The following is a 16,416-nucleotide window of genomic DNA, read 5'->3' as shown; positions in this document are numbered from 1 at the left end:
TTTTTCTTGTGGTCAGCATGGCCATAGATCAGTGGAGTGTCCTATAAAGACATCTTCATGCCCTTGCAGAGGTGCAACCAAACCTTGCATGGGTGATGCAAGCATATCTCACATTTTATTTTTAATAGTTGAAAATCATCAAGTTGAGAACTAGGGTACCATAGTTAAAGCTATAGGTATGTTGCATGGTAATTATTTTTTTGTTTTAATAGATTTTTCTGTGTCAGATTCTTTTATTTCACCATCCTTTGTTCAACAATGTGGGCTAGTGGCTACATGATAGGTTGATAGGTGGCAAGTTGAGTTAGCTATAGGTTCCAAGGTGACTATGGATTCTATATTCAATGGTTGTGTGCTAGACTTGGGCACCTTCACCACCACAGTTGATCTTCTTATCCTATCCTTAGGTTCTTATGACATTTTGTTGGGTATGGATTGGTTAGCCAAGCATTAGGCAAATAGATTGCCAACATAAGTTGGTACAATGTGTGGATGACATAGGTGGGAAGGTAGAACTTATAGGGATCCAGAGGCCAATCTCACTTTAGATGATCTCAGCTAAGCAGTTGAACTAGAGTGTGCAACATGGATGCCAAATATTTGCAGTCTCTCTTGGTGACCTTGAGGAGGCTAAGAGTCATGAGGTTATGCTATACTATCACCCACTCCTTCATGAGTATGCTGATGTATTCCCTAATGAGATACTAGGAATCCTACAAGAACACGACATTGATTTCCACTTTGATCTCATTCCAGGAGTAGAGCTTGTTTCATGAGCTCCTTATCGTATGACTACTTAGGAGTTGAGTGAGCTCATATTGAAGTTGGAATAATTGTTGGCATATTGAAGTTGGAGGAATTATTTTCCAAGGGCCATATTCATCCTTGTGTATACCCATGGGGCGCACCAATCATATTTGTGAAGAAGAAATAGCATTTATGCATTGATTACTGGCAATTGAATAAGGTGATAGTGAAGAACTGGTACTCCTTGCCAAGGATTGATGACTTGTTTGATCAGATGAAGGGAGAAAGAGTGTTCTCAAAGATTGATCTTAAATGAGGAGACCATTAACTTTGAATTCATGAAGATGACATTCATTGAACAACTTTTTGTACATGCTATGGGCATTATGAGTTTATGGTTGTACCCTTTGTGTTAACTAATGTGTCATCAGTGTTTATGAGTTTGATGAATGGAGTATTTTTCATGCACCTCAATCAATGTGTCCTTGCTTTCTTTGATGGCATATTGATCTATTCTAAGACTATTGAGGAGCATGAGGTCCATTTACACTAGTTGTTGTAGTGCTTGCAAGACCATTAGTTGTATGAAAACTTGGGTAAATGTGGATTCTTCCAATCTAAGGTGAAGTTTATGGAGCATATCATCATAGGTGATGGTATTGCTATGGACCCAAAGAAAATTTGAGCTATCATGGATTGGTCGGCACCCACTAATGTTTTTGGGGTTCATAGTTTCATGGGATTGGCAGGTTACTACTATCGATTTGTGAAGGACTTCCCACAAGTGGATCATCCTATCACTTCTCTTTAGAGGAAAGGGAAGAAGTATGTTTGGTTAGGCCAGTGTGAGTTAGTGTTTGTGGCTCTGAAGGAGCAAATGAATAGTGTGCCAATCCTTGTTATGCCTAATCTTGTTGGTGATTTAATGGTTTGTATAAATGCTTCGTCGAAGGGTGTGGGCATAGTATTGATGTGGAATGGTCATGTGATTGCATATTAGTCTAGAAAACTCAAAGACCATGAGCTTAACTACCCACTCATGATTTGGAACTTGTGGCAGTTGTGCATGCACTTGTGTGCTAGAGACATTTCCTTTTGGGATATAGTTTTGAGCTACATAACAATCATCGTAGCTTGCAATATATCCTTACTTAGCTAAACCTAAATGCTTGTTAATGTTGTTGGATGGAGTTTCTTTGTTAATATGATTTTGATATTCACCACATCAAAGGGAAAGAAAATGTCATCATGGATGCCTTGAGTGGGAGGTGACATGAGATATAATTTTTGTCATTGGGAGTGGATTTGCAAGGCCATATCTTGGAGGGTTTTCCTAGTGACACATGGTATCAGGAGGTGAGGGCAAAGATTGAGTCTAGACATACCCTTGAGGGGAGGTTTACAAGTTATTTTCTAGAGTGTGATGGAATACTATGAAACTTGGGGCACATTTATGTGCCATTTTTTGGTGATCTTTGTGCCTTGATTTTGTCAAAAGCACATCACACACCATATTCTACACATCCCAACATCAAGAATATGCATGCTAACCTTAGAATGTTGTACTTTTGGGTAGGGATGATATGCGATGTTGCTGATTTTGTTGCTTGATGTCTTGAGTGCCTGAGAGTGAACGCAAGAGCATCAACATCCAGTGGGCTTTTTGTAGCTGCATAGCATTCTAGAATGGAAGTTGGATACTATATCCATTGATTTTATCATGGGGTTGCCTATGTCATCACGATTACGTGATCGTATCACAACGAAAGTTGAAAAGTTGTCGAAGGTAGCACATTTTTCACCCATGAGAGTATCCTACACAACTTCTTTTGTAGTGCATGTTTTCTTGGAAGACATTGTTTGATTCCATAGATTCCCTCAACCGATTATATCAGATAGAGATCAAGTGTTTACTTCATCACTATGGACATCTCTCTAGCATGCTTTGGGCTCACAACTCAATTTTAGTTTAGCTTACCACCTAGAGACTATTGTCAAATAGAGAGAATGAACTAGGTTTTGGAAGACATGCTTCGCATGTATGTGATGGATAGGCAGGTGAAGTGGGAGGACTATCTCTATCTTGTTGAGTTATCTTATGACTTGGCATCTCACCTTTTTAGGCCTTGTACGGTAGACCATGTCATACCCCTTTGAGTTGGGATCGTTTAGAGGACTGAGTGATTTTAGGTCCAAAGATGCTTTAGGATATGGAGTAGTAGGTTGTTCATATTAGAGAGCATTTGGTTATTGCTCAGGATAGGAAAAAGAAGTATGTAGATGCCCATAGGTTGGATCGTCACTATTCAATTGTTGACAATGTGTTTTTGAGAGTGCATCCAAGGAAGAGCCCCATCCATTATGGGAAAGGCTCTAAGTTGTCACCACGTTTTGTTGGACCAATTGAGATCCTCGAGAGGATCAGTCCTGTTGCTTATCGACTTGCGTTGCCACCTAGCCTATTGCACATCCATGATATTTTCCATGTTTCTATTTTGAGGCAGTATATTCTTGATGTGACCCATGTACTTGATTGGGAGGATTTGTAGGTGGAGGACAGATAACTTTCTTTGGAGCCCATTTGTATCCTTTAGCATCAAATTCTGGCCCTCAGAGATAAGGACATAGAGCAGCTAAGGGTCCAGTGGGAGTTGAGCAATGAGACTACTGCTACTTGGGAAGATGCTACATGGTTGAGAGATTTGTACCCTTACCTTTTTGTAGGCTTCTAGGAGTAAGCCTATGCCTAGTGGGGGAGGACGTAGTGCCTCTCATGTTTGCATGATGTACCTTGTTATATTTTGGGTTTGAGAGATACTTTAATACTCATGTTTGAGGACATTCAAGATGACCTAAAGGTCAGATACTTTATTTTGATTTACTAGTATCATAGATGTTAGATGCTATGATGTTCAATTTGATCATATCTGCATGATGATTCTTATTGATGCGACATGATGCTTTATGATGATATCTAGTTATTTTGAATTTGGACATATTCTGTTTATGATTATATGATGGACTTATTAGATTCTAGATACTTTGTTTTGATGCTGCGACTATTTACTTCATTCTTTCTTTGAGATGTTTTATGATGCAACGAGAGATTTAAGTAGATTATTTTAATGTGACTAAATAAATGGTTATTAATGTGATTTAATGCATTTATCACTTTGGCTATACTTATTATTGTATGCAATTGCATTTGATCATGTTCTGTAGTGTACAGGATTTAGATCCCTGGCAGTGGGACATGGAGTTAGTGATTCAGTTGTTCTTACCTAGCCAATGTCATCTCTATATGGTTAACATATCCTAATTAATTGATTAATTAAACCCTTCAGTGATTTAATAAATCTAGACTCATTTGCATTATGTGATTAGACCTGTGAGTGTGTCTGTGTATTTAGAGGTTCACATTGTCACAAAAGTTATTAAGGAATATTGTGATTTTATAGTTTTTGGGAATTTTATATTTGATTTAATTATTTCAATTCTTGGTAGCTTTGTCATAATTGAATTCCATTTAATTGGAATTGCCCAATTTTATCTAGGTTGAAAAGGGTTGTTTTAGTGGCCCAATTAATTTTCTAATATTATATTCCACTTTTAAAAGTGAATATATATCCCAAAAGGAAATTATTTCTTCACTTCTCACTTGCAAAATAGGAAATTGGAGAGCAAATTCCAAAATCCTCTTTAAAGGATTTACTATTTTTTTTGTTGTAGGAGCTACAGGTGTGGGATTGTTGCAAGGTTGAACTCATTGGATCCATCTTGGGGAACCTTCATTTGTCAAGATTTTTGGTAGTGACCGTAGGGGGATTATTTTATTGTATGCATTCCTATTTAAGCCCTTTGGCTGCAAGGTAGGACTCTACCATTTTATTGTTCACTTTGTTCTAGAGTCTATTTTTGGTAGTAAGTTGTTGGGAGGATGAGAACTAGTGTTCCCCTCCATTTATACATGCTAGCTCTACCCGGTTGGCCATGTATGAGCATTTGTACCTTTTTAGACTTAAGAGTTCAGAGTTTCATGCTGTTACACTAGCTATTTTTGCATACAAACTCTAAACCTAGATTTTATTTGATATTTGTGGCTTTTTAAACCAATCACATAATGGGTTTTAATTTCAAAAATTTTGGGCATTTTTGGTTTTTGCCTCGATTTGTGTGTTGCCCATTTTTCTCATATTTTCCTAGCATTGTAGTTGGTCATGGATCTAAATTATCTGTAGATATATATTTCTGACCCTTGTATTTTTATTACATTGGGATTCATGTCAAATCTATTCTCCTAGATATAGGTTGGTTGAGTGAATTGTTATAGTTTTGTTTTATATGTTTCTCATCCAGCCCTTGTTATTATGATCATTGTGCAGTTGGTGCGCCCACACATGAGCATGTGAGCATGCACTTATGGGATTCTTCTGAGACTTGAGCTCTCGGTTGCTTGTGAGTTCAGTTATGTTCATTGGGGTTGGGTTGGGAAACTACATTGCCTATGGGCACTCATCACGTGATGAGCATGGGTATGTAGGGTAGGTCAGTGGTGGGGGTTCTGAGATTTTGCAATTGAGAATGACTAAGAGCCATATAAGGAATCAAGGGAGAAAGTAAGAAAAATAATATATAAATCATCAATTTTTTTCCCACATATGAATGGTGGATGAAAGTCAATTGTAAATTGAGTAATTAAATAGCAAGTCAAAAACAAAAGACATTTCATTTAAATAAAGAGTAATTACAGCTCATGAGGAACTTGTCTATAATGAAGCCCACCAAATGTGAAGCAACTTTAAATCCCAAAATTATAGGGAGTCCATTACGTGAGGTATGTGAATTTTTAAAAGTAATGTCTTTTTTAAATAAGAAAGCCAAATTTTTAGGTAACATATTTATTATGTTATTTTTTATATAACTTTCTATTTATAAAAAATATTATTAGAAAAGTTATAAGATATTAGAATAATGCCATGTAAAGATTCTAACATAGAAAATTATTATTGACTTTGATATAGATTGAATTATTTTATATTTAATTTAAATATATTTGGGACATTATAAGAATATGACATTTAACATTTTTTATATTATTGGGAATTTGAGAGAAAATTATGAGTAGCCCTAAGCATGGAGATTACATTAGTATTATTGAACTAGTATTAGTGAAATTTCAACTAGTGAGAACACTATGTGCATTTATAATTTTATTACATTATATCATCATCCTCCAAGATAAGATAAGGCCAGTGGTGTAATGGGTTGGGTGACACCACTCGAAGTACTAGGTAAGGCCTATGGTGAGATGGACATTGGGCTGCATCATCCAAGGGTACTAGGTAAGGCCTATGGTGGAGTGAATACCTCAGGGTACATCATACAAAGGCACTATCATGGAGATGATGATCACATAGAGATAACAATAATGAAGGAGAATGGTGAGGCCCATGATTGGGTAACAAGGTACCTTATTGTAGTTTCTCCTCCCATACTCAAAAAATGACAAGTTAATATTATAATGAAGTATACTTTTTATTGGCAAGTCACTAAATTGAGGCTATAAATACCTTGTCAGGGGATTAATATAAGGAAATCCTAAAATGGAAAATTTATATATAAATGTGTACTAATAATTTTGTTGTTGCAGGTTCACAATCGAGGAATCACGTAATGTGTGTATTGTGTGTTTACACCATGTTTACTTCATGTCTTCAACTGTTTGCATCATGTTTACTTCGTGTCTTCAATTGTCTACATCATATATACTTCGTGTCTTCATGCATTCACTTTGTATTTGCTTCATGTTTTCATTCATTAAGATTTATATCTCATAAATCTTTTATGTTTTTTTATGTAAATATGTTTTGTCTCTATGAAGGAGCTTGTGTATGAATGATTTTGCTTGAGGACAAGCAAATTCAAGAGGGGAGAAATGTGATATCCCTATTTTAACATATAATTTAATAATAAATTAATATTATACATTAAGTTTATAATATTAAAAGATTAATAATGTATATAAATTAAAAATATAAATTATTATATATCATATATATTATCATATGTGTATATATATATATATATATATACATATATATTAGATATTTAATATACTATACTATTGATTATATATATATATATATATATATATATATATATATATATATATATATATATATATATAATATTTAATATACTATACTATTGAATATAAATAATATATGTATATATAATGATATTTTAATTGATAGAAAAAATAAATCATATTTATATCACTGATGATGTCACTTTAGATATAATATATCTATAATTAAACTTATATAATATAACTATAAATTAATATAATATATGTTATTATTAATATAATTATATAATTAATTTAATTATTATATTGTGAAAATACATGACTCTTATTATTAAAAACACACACACACACGCGCGCGCGCGCGCACACACACACACGCACATAGACACAAACGCACACACATAGAATTAAAATGTTGGTAAGGGGGGATGAAGGAAAAAAATAGAAAATATATGCACAGTCTGGTTTTAAAATCTAATGTCCTAAAACGAGACATTACATATACATAAAGAAGTTTATAATAAGTGATAACTAACTAAATTCATGGGTAATTAACTAAGATAAAAAAATACTATGTACTTGTATGGCTCCTTCGAAAGTATGTGCTCATCAGTTTATTTGAGAGCCACATTGTAAGCATGGTTCATTTGGGGACACAACACGTTGGCCTCCCAAGGGAGTCCCAAGGGGAAGGGTCCATATGATGTTGAGCTTGGGATTCCCAAGCAACCTACTCTCCTCTAGTCCCTACATAATAGACCCATGGAGTGTCTGATTAGGACCTCTTGTATTGCATTGTCTCATGATCTTGGTTTCTATCCTCTATACTATTTGGTGTGAGTGTTAGACATGAATGAATATTTTGTATGTGTGAGTTTGGATCACTATCTCTATTAGCACAAAGGGAGTGGGTCTACAAGTTCCATGTGGTTGGAAGGCATAGCTACCTTTACCATTACTAGGGACCAACGTATAGAGTGGGCCTTCCTCCATGTTCAGTTCTAGAGATGGATGCTTACATTGTTCTTTGTATCTTTCAAAGTATGTTTCCATGTGATTTATATTATTTCAGCTCATAGAGATAGTTTATTTATGCAGATGTATGTTCACCACGATGTTGCTTTCCACATGATTACATTAGATGCTTGGATTAGATGTTGTGGTTAAGATGTTAAATTTATACAATCTTCCTTATACTTTTGAGTGTTTACTCGTCAGCTATTGTGGATCTGGTACTCCCTAGTGTGGATGTTCTAAGTCTTTTTCCTTTCTAGTTGTTTATCATGTTGTTTCTTTGCAATCCTAGGTGACAAAAGTTTAGCATTGGGCGATACTCTAAAAGTATCACATGCCTTAGAGAGAAATCTTGTGCGATACCAGAATGTATCACACAATAGTAATAAGTTCAATTGTACAACACTGGTAAAGTATTGCATGGTAGTAGTAAGTTATATCGTGTGATACTAGAAAGTATCACATTGTAGTTATAAGAAGTATTACACGATACTAGAAAAGTATCACCTAATAGTATTGAATAGTGTCATATGACATTGGAAAAGTATTGCCTATTTTCTTTGCAGAAAATTACTTGGGCAAACAATGAGTATCTTCAGACTTGTTGGTTGAAAGTTGAAGGGTGTTTTAGGTACCCTCTTGGATTATGCCCCTTCCTAAATCCTGGCAGGTAAGAGATTATTGGTTTCTTGTTTGCATAAACTTTCATTGTTGGTTTTGGACTCATTGGTTAGTAGTGATGCTTGGAGATTCGTTGGATGTCTAGATTTCTTGGAAGTGTTCTATTGTGATCTTTTGATTGGTTGCATTTTTATGTGTGTGATTCCATGCTTGTTCTAAAAAAATTTGTATTGGCTTTTATCTATCCTTGTTCCAAGAACACATAGAATGATATAAAGAAGACAATAAATTTACACACAAATTTGACACAAACACACTATCTTTCATTGATTCAAGAATTCATTACATATTGCCTCCAATATGAGGTCTTTTCAACCATTGTTGTTTAGACACACCTTGTATTGTACAACATAATAAAACAATGCAAATTACACATTATATTAATTCTACAACCTACATAGACCACAACATGTTGAACTTAACTCAATGACTAACTAGTAGCTTCCTAAATTAACTTGTGAAAAAACTCTAGTGTAGACTACCCATGTCAAAACTCCAAAACTAAATGCATGACTAATTAAAACAAACTAGCTAACTCTAAAGAAAACTAAAGTTATCATTGAGAACTAGCAGTTGTAATTCATGCAATCTTCCGCATTAACAATGGCATCAATCTTAATGGTTTTTTTAATAAATAGACACCTTTTATTCAGAAGAGCTTCAATTTTCTATTGAATTATCTTATGAAATGTGAATACAACCATTACAACATTGAATGACTTACTTTATGTGAAATGTTGAAACTCTTTTCATATAAAGCAGTGGTCAATGTTGATGGAAATGAATCATTTTTGGATTATACTTTTTTATGATTGGGGCTACTTACTGAATGTTGATGGAAATGGATCTTTTCTGGATTATACTTTATTATGATTGGGGTCATATTTCAAGTTGGGTCTAGATGTTATTATGTATTCAATATTTCTGCATTTCAATTTCCTATCTTGGTGAATAGGAAACATGTTGAAGTGCTAAATATCCTAGATATCTCTCTCCCTAGTATGTGGCACTGCATCAAAGGTCAAACAATGTGTTAGTCACAACACAAGGTAGGATCTTGATGTTGTTGTACGGATCCCAATCTATTATTATTAAAACGAATGCATAATAAACAAGAGCTTTGATAAAGATGAAGTCCTTTTCTTTTAACATAACATAGGGGAATGTTTGTCAGCATCATAGAAAAACATATTTTGAAGAGTTATGATTTATTCAAATTTATGATCATATAGATGAGCTTTATTAGTATGTTTGTCACTATAGATAAATTACCTTTTCTTCTAGTGTTGATACCTTGTAGCTTTATCTCAAAGCAAGTTATATAAGACATTCATAAAGTAATAGAAATTAAACCACAATAAAGATTTATTCATACTCATGTGAATAAAGATTGAGAATAGTAGATAACTAGCACTTGCACCTTTGAAGGGTGCAAGAAATAAGCCGATAGTATTCATATGCTTTTGATGGTGTTATTGAACATATCTTCATAAAATCTCCCTATCTACTTCCTTACTCTATCTTTATATTTTTGCACATAGACACTCCTTTATTCCTCCTTGTCTTTATCCTATCTTACTAGTCTTTACCTTTTTCTCCTCTATATTTATATCATGATTTCTATATTTCTCTTTGATCTACTATATCTATCTATCTATTTATTTATCAGTATCCATCTATCACTTTGTATGTCCTTATCATTCTCTATAATTACTTCCTTCTTCTCATCTTCCTATTTCTTTCCCTCCTACTATCTCTCATTATCACTATTTACCTCCCTTATCATTATTTACTATAGGAAAAAGATAACCTAGCTATTTCAAATCAATAATTCTCTCTCTCTCTCTCTCTCTCTCTCTCTCTCTCTCTCTCTCTCTCTCATATATCAATATACACTCCTTTCTCCCTCCCCATTTCTCTCTTATCTTACTTATTTCTTTACTATTCATCTCTCACCATCTATATTTTTCTTTGAGTTTACCTTTGATATACCCTATGTATCTATCTATAAACTATCCATCACCTTATTTATATCTTTAAATCATTCTATCTCTTCATCTCCCCACTCTCCCCTCTTCTCTTCCTATTTCTCTCCTTCCTACTTCCTTCTTATTTTCATTTCCCTTCATATTTATCTCCCTCATATACATTCACTCCCTATTTTTTATCACTATCAATTTTTCCACCTAAACATCTTTTCTTTTTCTACATATTATTCATTTTACTCACTCTCCCCTACCTCTCTCCCTTTATCGCTCCCTATATATCCCTACCTCTTTAACTATTGTTTCTTATATGAAATGGATGGCCTATACTTTGGAGAACATTATATAATTTAAGGAACTATACCCAATATACCAAAGTTTTTAAAATCTATTTGCTAATAAGAGTTATATATGCAACCTTGAAGACAAACTTAATTAGTATTATGCATTATAAAATATTCTTTTTGTATTGTATTTTCGTAATGTATATTATGTGCCTTACAAACACTCAATAAAAGAAAGATTGACAAAAAAATTTCAAGAGCATAAACTATGTGCTACAAAATATGAAAATGTTTATAAATGTTGATGTTAAATAGAAAAATAAATACAATAATTTTTTTTATTTTTTTTTCTTTTTGTCTAAATATTTCAAAAATAAAGCACTTGAAACTATGATAAGAAACTTACCTCTAGATTCTTATCAGTTTAGAACTCACATGAGGGCCAAGTATTCCATTCATCTCTGTCACACAATATTGCCACAATACTTTAAGAAAATGTATCCATTTCTCAAAAATCTACAATGAGTACAAATAATACTTATTTTAAGCCCCTTAAAAGTTAATTTTTAATATTTTATATAATAAGATTATAATTTGTATATTTAGTAGAAAATTTTAATACCCTAAAATATATCATTATTAGGTTTACCATTTATGTTGAGACAAAGAATTTAAAATTAGTGAAAAAAAGAATTTCTAAAATATAATTTATTTGTGGGAGTTGGGAAAAACAAAATAAAAAAATTAACAACTATAACAAAAATAAGTAAAGTGGAATAAAATTTGATTACATTCAATGAATTTTTTTAAAAATTATGGTTTTATCTCTTTATGTAATACCAAACTGCCCAAAAAAATATTCAACCAAGAGATTTGATTATAAGTATTAAATATTTATGAGTTTATTAGTATTATTTAAAGATTTTATAAAAGCATTATAGATATTGATAAGTATGAGATAATTTCCAGAGCAAGTCAAATTGTGATATTGCTATCAGGATTTAACTATGTGATTTGAGTCAAATTGATTGACCCATGTTTCGTGAGTAGTGATTAAACATGAATCCATCTCTCATGAGAATAAATGGAACACTTAGCACTCATTGGATCTAGGTGATGCTCACAAGGGTGAAGCACCGAGACTTCTGGGGAGGTCACCCATCCTAGTATTACTCCATCTTGAGCACACTTAACTATAGAGTTTCCAACCCAAAGCTTGCAACCCCATTTGAAAAACCTTCACCAAGTGTTGCATTATGAACCATTCATTAGAAAGCCCCTTAAGCTCAATAAGTAGGAGATAATTTCCATAGCAAGTCAAATTGTGATATTGCTATTAGGATTTAACTGTGTGATTTGAGTTAAATTCATTGACCCATGTTTCATGACTATTGATTCAACATGAATCCATATCTCATGAGAATAAATGGAACACTTAGCATTCATTAGATCTAGGTGATACTCACAAGGGTGAAGGACTGCGGGACTTCCCGAGAGGTCACCCATCCTAGTACTACTCTAGCCTAAGTGTACTTAACTATGGAGTTTCCTCCATGGTTAAACCCAGAGCTTGCAACCCCATTTGGAAATCCTTCACCAAGTGTTGTGCCTTATGAACCATTCATTAGAAAGCCCCTTAAGCTCATCAATTGATAAGTAAGAGATAATTTCCACAACAAGTCAAATTGTGATATTGCTATCAGGATTTAACTGTGTGATTTGAGTCAAACTCATTGACCCATGTTTCATGAGTAGTGATTCAACATGAATCTATCTCCCATGAGAATAAATGGAACACTTAACACTCATTAGATCTAGGTGATGCTCACAAGGGTGAAGCATTGGGACTTCCTGGGAGATTACCTATCCTAGTACTACTCTAGCCTGAGCACGCTTAACCATGGAGTTTCCTCAATGGTTAAATCCAAAGCTTGCAACCATGAGAGATGGATTCGTGCTGAATCACTACTCATGAAACATGGGTCAATGAGTTTGACTCAAATCACATAGTTAAATCCTGATAGCAATATCACAATTATAGATATTGTTAGAATAAAAGTTAGAAGTATTGCTAATATATAAATTAGAGTAATTGTAACTAAATTGGGATGAATTTAAAATATAGTGTAAATTAGGAGTGAATTTGAGTAGAATTATTATGGAAATTTTATAAATTAGAGTACCTTATTATTCTTTTTCTTGAGAGTTATAATTATATCATTGAAAAGCTAAGAGAACAATGCTAATATATGTAGTTATTGATAATCATGACAAAACTAAATTTCACATAGCTTATATTGTGATAGGAAAATATCCTAGATATTAATTATCATATGTGCACTCTAGATTATTGAAAGTGTACATGGATTACAACAACTTAGGTTTACATAGCTTAGAAAATGTGCGTCGAGCTTACAACTTCTTAGATGTATATAGTTTTTGTATCGGTAATTAGGCATCTACAAATTTTCTAAACCACTCTAGCCATAAATTTATTTTAATGCACATATAATTTCTTGGCCAAATCTATATTAAAAAAGGTGTCCTCCCTTACATTATATTTTACCTTTTAGATGGCCCCAAATAGTTGTTCTAATCCACACAATATTAAAAAGATTGAATGTGTGCATTGTTTCTCTATTACAAGAGCTGGTCTCTCTCTCTATCAAGAACCATTTTCTAATACACCATACACACACAAAAAAAACTGTAACGAATATTTATTCTCCCTCAAACCAATATGAGATTACACATTAGCCATTGAACAAGGTTAATCTTTACTAGGAAATTAACTCCTAATTATTTGATAAATTGTAGTGGAAGCGAAAGAAGAAGACAATAAATATGATAGGTGATATTGGCAAAAAAAATTATTAATAAAATATAGACATAGAGGACTTTTGATTTCTTGTCCACTTCTTCGAACACTACTTATGGACTTTGGCCTAGTCCACTAAATCAACAATGCATAACCTTTCTATATAGCTTAGGCTGTTAGATGTTGTTGTTTCCATAAATCAGTTTTAGAAACTAGGAAGTATTCATTTTTATTCAATCTTTCCCACAAATCTAGGTGATTTACTAGTTCCAGAGGTCATAAAGAAATCTTTATATATTTATAAAATATTATGATTGTTGTATAGATTACTGTGATAAATAGCAAAAGTTGACCATCAACAACATGAATGGTTGAAATACAATGATTTTCCTTCATGTTTCTATTGTAAATATTTATATAAGTCATTGCATCAGAAAAATAGGCCACATTACTGGATGGTGCACCAAAAATTACAAAGTAAAGAGATAACAAGAACCCATTTTCACTCTTCCCATATTAGAACAACATCCAAAGATCTAGCATAACTTTACCATATACTGAGGCTCGTCATTAAACTACATCAAACAGTCAGCTTAACTCTGATCACAAGCATACAGTAAATGATAGATAGGTCTTTTTCTTCACACCATCCTATCCACAGGAATGGTGTGGTATAATATCGATGATCACCTAGCTCTGTGTAAGAATCCACACATTGACGAGTTTGGTGTATTCAATGTCCCATCACAGAAATCGATTTAAGGAAGATAAGGTTAAGATTTCTAGCTCTAACAAGTTGCCAAGATTAGACAACAAAACGACTGCATTTGTAGCTCTAAAACACAAGACATATATTGCACTCGTATTCAAACTGTTAGGCGGGATTTGAGAGATTTTAACTCTGCAATAACTCTGATTCATCTCCTCGATGCTGGACTCCACCATTTTGTTGAACCAGCAAGCGTTGGAATCTCATAGACTGAGGTTCCAAATCCTCCAAAACAATTATCGGAAAAAGACAAAGTCTGGTCAACTTTCTAATGTTCAAATTCCATCAACTTTCTGCATTGATCCTACTGTTTGATCTGTAGTAGGTCACAGCCACATTACATCTGCTATTACCACAATATATAAAACATGAATATCTGCAGCTTTATCGGCGTAAAACAATGCGGAGAAGTTAACTTTTTCGGCATCCGACACTACCGGAAGGTGGCAATGTTGCTAGTAATAAGCCTATCGGCTTAAATATTGATCAAATTAGATAGACTTGAATATATATAGTTAAATACCAAAATTGTATAATATTGGTGGGTTCTGGAAGTGCACAACACTAGAGCTCGATTGACCTCTCATGAAATTGGTATAAACACTTCCATTTATACCTCCAATATTATTTGGGTAAATTGATGCCTCCTCCTCTATACTAAACTTTGAAGATGAATAAGGCTGCACTGTGCTTGTATAGAGAGGACAAGTAGTGTGAGAATCAAACCACATATCGATGCATTCTGTAAGGAAGCTATGATTACAGTTTGATAAGATCTTGCTTTTTCCATTCTCTTGAAATTCAGAGAAACATACTACACATTCTAGTCCTTGATTGAAAATATGTGATTTGTATTGAAATATGAAGAGCATCTAGACTTTCTTTATTGAAGTCCATAGTGTAAACAATTGTAAGATTGTGTTCAGAGTCAGATTAATTGAGCACAACAATCACCTCCCCGATCACCATCAAAATTTAACCTAAAGATACATTGCACTTCAGAATTTAGGTGTCCTCCAAAAAAAATAGCAGGCTTGATATCATCATAGAAAACTATGTACAATGCAGCATTCGAACCTAGGATCACGCAATGCATCCAAATGTATTGATCTACGTTTAATGCATTCAAAGGTATGGTTTTCTAAAAAGGGCATTACCATATACAATATCAATCATTCCAAAGCTATTTCATTTCTAATTTGTGACGATTGTCACAATTGCTTATGTACCTGCCTAAAGATGTGTAAGCTAAGAAGGCATATTTTCGAGTTCAAAAATAGAAAGCCATATGGAAATATGGAATTCTGTTTTCACTATAGTTTTGTCCAGCTCTGATATCAATTGTAAATATAATAACAAGTAAAGAAATTGAATCAAAGAAGACGAAATACACAATAACATAGATTTATCGTGGTTTGGCAAAACTTGCCTACATCCACACTCGAGTAGGGAAATCTTTATTATGGAAACATCTGATACAATCTAGTACAAGATAGCATATGTATATTTATACATTAGCATAAGCCTTCAATCGAAGAGCCATGAGAAGATGAATAAACAGTGTGACCGTTGGGCTTCATATCCCAACAATCTCTCCCGTGAAGAACAACCAACACTGCCATGCACTACAGCATTCCCTGCTCCCTTTCCAAATTTTAGAGAACAATCAAACCTTGAGAAGATCTCAAAATTGCCAAACTTTGTTCCAGCACAATGCAAATGAGTCTTCTCCACATTTTTTTAGACTTGATCAAGTCTAACAGAGGAATATCTTCTCCTCGGTACTGCAACCTATTGCTCACAAAGTATGTTGCATTCTATTACCCAGACATTTTATAGAGAGTTTTAATTAAATTAATTAATCGGAGAGGGAGAGAGAGAGAGAGAGAGAGAGAGAGAGAGAGAGATTAGTCATAAAAAAAAATTAAACTTTCTCTCTCCCCGTACTTTTCTCTCTCCACGTACTAAAACTTTTAGAGAGAAGTATGAGGTTTGAGTTAGAGTCTCATTCTCCTTTTCAAAATCCTCTC

Source organism: Cupressus sempervirens, chromosome 10 (assembly GCF_028749045.1).
Source record: "Cupressus sempervirens isolate cs-2001-9-10 chromosome 10, ASM2874904v1, whole genome shotgun sequence".
Taxonomy (NCBI): domain Eukaryota; kingdom Viridiplantae; phylum Streptophyta; class Pinopsida; order Cupressales; family Cupressaceae; genus Cupressus; species Cupressus sempervirens.
Note: the sequence above shows the minus strand (reverse complement) of the source record.